A 6,680-nucleotide genomic window follows, 5' to 3' on the forward strand; every position below is an offset into this window, starting at 1 on the left:
CAGGTTGCCTTTTAAAACTCGACTTTGACAAATCATTTTTTCAGAGACCAACCAAAACATCATTTTTAAGCCCCCAAAATAATGAAAAGTGAAATCCAAAATCGATTTCGGAAACTTTTTGGCAAACCAAAATTTCATTGTCACTAGTCAAACTTGTATGCAAGTTGCCTTTTAAAACTCGACTTTGACAAATCATTTTTTCAGAGACCAAGCAAAACATCATTTTTGAGCCCCCAAAATAATGAAAAGTGAAATCCAAAATCGATTTCGGAAACTTTTTGGCAAACCAAAATTTCATTGTCACTAGTCAAACTTGTATGCAAGTTGCCTTTTAAAACTCGACTTTGACAAATCATTTTTTCAGAGACCAACCAAAACATCATTTTTGAGCCCCCAAAATAATGAAAAGTAAAATCCAAAATCAATTTCGGAAACTTTTTGGCAAACCAATATTTCATTGTCACTAGTCAAACTTGTATGCAAGTTGCCTTTTAAAACTCGACTTTGATAAATCATTTTTTCAGAGACCAACCAAACCATCATTTTTAAGCCCCCAAAATAATGAAAAGTGAAATCCAAAATCGATTTCGGAAACTTTTTGGCAAACCAAAATTTCATTGTCACTAGTCAAACTTGTATGCAAGTTGCCTTTTAAAACTCGACTTTGACAAATCATTTTTTCAGAGACCAAGCAAAACATCATTTTTGAGCCCCCAAAATAATGAAAAGTGAAATCCAAAATCGATTTCGGAAACTTTTTGGCAAACCAAAATTTCATTGTCACTAGTCAAACTTGTATGCAAGTTGCCTTTTAAAACTCGACTTTGACAAATCATTTTTTCAGAGACCAACCGAAACATCATTTTTAAGCCCCCAAAATAATGAAAAGTGAAATCCAAAATCGATTTCGGAAACTTTTTGGCAAACCAAAATTTCATTGTCACTAGTCAAACTTGTATGCATGTTGCCTTTTAAAACTCGACTTTGACAAATCATTTTTTCAGAGACCAACCAAAACATCATTTTTAAGCCCCCAAAATAATGAAAAGTGAAATCCAAAATCGATTTCGGAAACTTTTTGGCAAACCAAAATTTCATTGTCACTAGTCAAACTTGTATGCAAGTTGCCTTTTAAAACTCGACTTTGACAAATCATTTTTTCAGAGACCAAGCAAAACATCATTTTTGAGCCCCCAAAATAATGAAAAGTGAAATCCAAAATCGATTTCGGAAACTTTTTGGCAAACCAATATTTCATTGTCACTAGTCAAACTTGTATGCAAGTTGCCTTTTAAAACTCGACTTTGACAAATCATTTTTTCAGAGACCAACCGAAACATCATTTTTAAGCCCCCAAAATAATAAAAAGTAAAATCCAAAATCGATTTCGGAAACTTTTTGGCAAACCAAAATTTCATTGTCACTAGTCAAACTTGTATGCAGGTTGCCTTTTAAAACTCGACTTTGACAAATCATTTTTTCAGAGACCAACCAAAACATCATTTTTAAGCCCCCAAAATAATGAAAAGTGAAATCCAAAATCGATTTCGGAAACTTTTTGGCAATCCAAAATTTCATTGTCACTAGTCAAACTTGTATGCAAGCTGCCTTTTAAAACTCGACTTTGACAAATCATTTTTTCAGAGACCAACCAAAACATAATTTTTGAGCCCCCAAAATAATGAAAAGTGAAATCCAAAATCGATTTCGGAAATTTTTTGGCAAACCAAAATTTCATTGTCACTAGTCAAACTTGTATGCAAGTTGCCTTTTAAAACTCGACTTTGACAAATCATTTTTTCAGAGACCAAGCAAAACATCATTTTTGAGCCCCCAAAATAATGAAAAGTGAAATCCAAAATCGATTTCGGAAACTTTTTGGCAAACCAAAATTTCATTGTCACTAGTCAAACTTGTATGCAAGTTGCCTTTTAAAACTCGACTTTGACAAATCATTTTTTCAGAGACCAACCAAAACATCATTTTTGAGCCCCCAAAATAATGAAAAGTGAAATCCAAAATCAATTTCGGAAACTTTTTGGCAAACCAATATTTCATTGTCACTAGTCAAACTTGTATGCAAGTTGCCTTTTAAAACTCGACTTTGATAAATCATTTTTTCAGAGACCAACCAAACCATCATTTTTAAGCCCCCAAAATAATGAAAAGTGAAATCCAAAATCGATTTCGGAAATTTTTTGGCAAACCAAAATTTCATTGTCACTAGTCAAACTTGTATGCAAGTTGCCTTTTAAAACTCGACTTTGACAAATCATTTTTTCAGAGACCAAGCAAAACATCATTTTTGAGCCCCCAAAATAATGAAAAGTGAAATCCAAAATCGATTTCGGAAACTTTTTGGCAAACCAAAATTTCATTGTCACTAGTCAAACTTGTATGCAAGTTGCCTTTTAAAACTCGACTTTGACAAATCATTTTTTCAGAGACCAACCAAACCATCATTTTTAAGCCCCCAAAATAATAAAAAGTAAAATCCAAAATCGATTTCGGAAACTTTTTGGCAAACCAAAATTTCATTGTCACTAGTCAAACTTGTATGCAGGTTGCCTTTTAAAACTCGACTTTGACAAATCATTTTTTCAGAGACCAACCGAAACATCATTTTTAAGCCCCCAAAATAATGAAAAGTGAAATCCAAAATCGATTTCGGAAATTTTTTGGCAAACCAAAATTTCATTGTCACTAGTCAAACTTGTATGCAGGTTGCCTTTTAAAACTCGACTTTGACAAATCATTTTTTCAGAGACCAACCGAAACATCATTTTTAAGCCCCCAAAATAATGAAAAGTGAAATCCAAAATCGATTTCGGAAACTTTTTGGCAAACCAAAATTTCATTGTCACTAGTCAAACTTGTATGCAGGTTGCCTTTTAAAACTCGACTTTGACAAATCATTTTTTCAGAGACCAACCAAACCATCATTTTTAAGCCCCCAAAATAATAAAAAGTAAAATCCAAAATCGATTTCGGAAACTTTTTGGCAAACCAAAATTTCATTGTCACTAGTCAAACTTGTATGCAAGTTGCCTTTTAAAACTCGACTTTGACAAATCAGTTTTTCAGAGACCAACCAAACCATCATTTTTAAGCCCCCAAAATAATAAAAAGTAAAATCCAAAATCGATTTCGGAAACTTTTTGGCAAACCAAAATTTCATTGTCACTAGTCAAACTTGTATGCAGGTTGCCTTTTAAAACTCGACTTTGACAAATCATTTTTTCAGAGACCAACCGAAACATCATTTTTAAGCCCCCAAAATAATGAAAAGTGAAATCCAAAATCGATTTCGGAAATTTTTTGGCAAACCAAAATTTCATTGTCACTAGTCAAACTTGTATGCAAGTTGCCTTTTAAAACTCGACTTTGACAAATCATTTTTTCAGAGACCAAGCAAAACATCATTTTTGAGCCCCCAAAATAATGAAAAGTGAAATCCAAAATCGATTTCGGAAACTTTTTGGCAAACCAAAATTTCATTGTCACTAGTCAAACTTGTATGCAAGTTGCCTTTTAAAACTCGACTTTGACAAATCATTTTTTCAGAGACCAACCAAAACATCATTTTTGAGCCCCCAAAATAATGAAAAGTGAAATCCAAAATCAATTTCGGAAACTTTTTGGCAAACCAATATTTCATTGTCACTAGTCAAACTTGTATGCAAGTTGCCTTTTAAAACTCGACTTTGATAAATCATTTTTTCAGAGACCAACCAAACCATCATTTTTAAGCCCCCAAAATAATGAAAAGTGAAATCCAAAATCGATTTCGGAAACTTTTTGGCAAACCAAAATTTCATTGTCACTAGTCAAACTTGTATGCAAGTTGCCTTTTAAAACTCGACTTTGACAAATCATTTTTTCAGAGACCAAGCAAAACATCATTTTTGAGCCCCCAAAATAATGAAAAGTGAAATCCAAAATCGATTTCGGAAACTTTTTGGCAAACCAAAATTTCATTGTCACTAGTCAAACTTGTATGCAAGTTGCCTTTTAAAACTCGACTTTGACAAATCATTTTTTCAGAGACCAACCAAACCATCATTTTTAAGCCCCCAAAATAATGAAAAGTTCGATCCAAAATCGATTTCGGAAACTTTTTGGCAAACCAAAATTTCATTGTCACTAGTCAAACTTGTATGCAAGTTGCCTTTTAAAACTCGACTTTGACAAATCATTTTTTCAGAGACCAACCAAACCATCATTTTTGATCCCCCAAAATAATCAAAAGTTCGATCCAAAATCGATTTCGGAAACTTTTTGGCAAACCAAAACTTCATTGTCACTAGTCAAACTTGTATGCAAGTTGCCTTTTAAAACTCGACTTTGACAAATCATTTTTTCAGAGACCAACCAAACCATCATTTTTAAGCCCCCAAAATAATGAAAAGTTCGATCCAAAATCGATTTCGGAAACTTTTTGGCAAACCAAAATTTCATCGTCACTAGTCAAACTTGTATGCAAGTTGCCTTTTAAAACTCGACTTTGACAAATCATTTTTTCAGAGACCAACCAAAACATCATTTTTAAGCACCCAAAATAATGAAAAGTAAAATCCAAAATCGATTTCGGAAATTTTTTGGTAAACCAAATTTTCATTGTCACTAGTCAAACTTGTATGCAAGTTGCCTTTTAAAACTCGACTTTGACAAATCATTTTTTCAGAGACCAACCAAACCATCATTTTTGAGCCCCCAAAATAATGAAAAGTTCGATCCAAAATCGATTTCGGAAACTTTTTGGCAAACCAAAATTTCAATGTAACTAGTCAAACTTGTATGCAAGTTGCCTTTTAAAACTCGACTTTGACAAATCGTTTATTCTAAGACCAACCAAAACATAACTTTTGAGCCCCCAAAATAATGAAAAGTTCGATCCAAAATCGATTTCGGAAACTTTTTGGCAAACCAAAATTTCAATGTCACTAGTCAAACTTGAATGCAAGTTGCCTTTTAAAACTCGACTTTGACAAATCATTTTTTCAGAGACCAACCAAACCATCATTTTTGAGCCCCCAAAATAATGAAAAGTTCGATCCAAAATCGATTTCGGAAACTTTTTGGCAAACCAAAATTTCAATGTAACTAGTCAAACTTGTATGCAAGTTGCCTTTTAAAACTCGACTTTGACAAATCGTTTATTCTAAGACCAACCAAAACATAACTTTTGAGCCCCCAAAATAATGAAAAGTTCGATCCAAAATCGATTTCGGAAACTTTTTGGCAAACCAAAATTTCAATGTCACTAGTCAAACTTGAATGCAAGTTGCCTTTTAAAACTCGACTTTGACAAATCATTTTTTCAGAGACCAACCAAACCATCATTTTTGAGCCCCCAAAATAATGAAAAGTTCGATCCAAAATCGATTTCGGAAACTTTTTGGCAAACCAAAATTTCAATGTAACTAGTCAAACTTGTATGCAAGTTGCCTTTTAAAACTCGACTTTGACAAATCGTTTATTCTAAGACCAACCAAAACATAACTTTTGAGCCCCCAAAATAATGAAAAGTTCGATCCAAAATCGATTTCGGAAACTTTTTGGCAAACCAAAATTTCAATGTCACTAGTCAAACTTGAATGCAAGTTGCCTTTTAAAACTCGACTTTGACAAATCATTTTTTCAGAGACCAACCAAAACATCATTTTTAAGCACCCAAAATAATGAAAAGTAAAATCCAAAATCGATTTCGGAAATTTTTTGGTAAACCAAATTTTCATTGTCACTAGTCAAACTTGTATGCAAGTTGCCTTTTAAAACTCGACTTTGACAAATCATTTTTTCAGAGACCAACCAAACCATCATTTTTGAGCCCCCAAAATAATGAAAAGTTCGATCCAAAATCGATTTCGGAAACTTTTTGGCAAACCAAAATTTCAATGTAACTAGTCAAACTTGTATGCAAGTTGCCTTTTAAAACTCGACTTTGACAAATCGTTTATTCTAAGACCAACCAAAACATAACTTTTGAGCCCCCAAAATAATGAAAAGTTCGATCCAAAATCGATTTCGGAAACTTTTTGGCAAACCAAAATTTCAATGTCACTAGTCAAACTTGAATGCAAGTTGCCTTTTAAAACTCGACTTTGACAAATAATTTTTTCAGAGACCAACCAAACCATCATTTTTGAGCCCCCAAAATAATGAAAAGTGAAATCCAAAATCGATTTCAGAAACTTTTATGCAAACCAAAATTTCTAAGTTACTTGTCAAACTTGTATGCAAGTTGCCTTTTAAAACTCGACTTTGACAAATCATTTTTTCAGAGACCAACCAAACCATCATTTTTAAACCCCCAAAATAATGAAAAGTGAAATCTAAAATCGATTTCGGAAACTTTTTGGCAAACCAAAATTTCATTGTCACTAGTCAAACTTGTATGCAAGTTGCCTTTTAAAACTCGACTGTGACAAATCATTTTTTCAGAGACCAACCAAAACATCATTTTTGAGCCCCCAAAATAATGAAAAGTTCGATCCAAAATCGATTTCGGAAACTTTTTGACAAACCAAAATTTCATTGTCACTAGTCAAACTTGTATGCAAGTTGCCTTTTAAAACTCGACTTTGACAAATCATTTTTTCAGAGACCAACCAAACCATCATTTTTGAGCCCCCAAAATAATGAAAAGTGAAATCCAAAATCGATTTCAGAAACTTTTA

Source organism: Anopheles marshallii, assembly GCF_943734725.1.
Source record: "Anopheles marshallii chromosome X unlocalized genomic scaffold, idAnoMarsDA_429_01 X_unloc_14, whole genome shotgun sequence".
Lineage (NCBI taxonomy): Eukaryota > Metazoa > Arthropoda > Insecta > Diptera > Culicidae > Anopheles > Anopheles marshallii.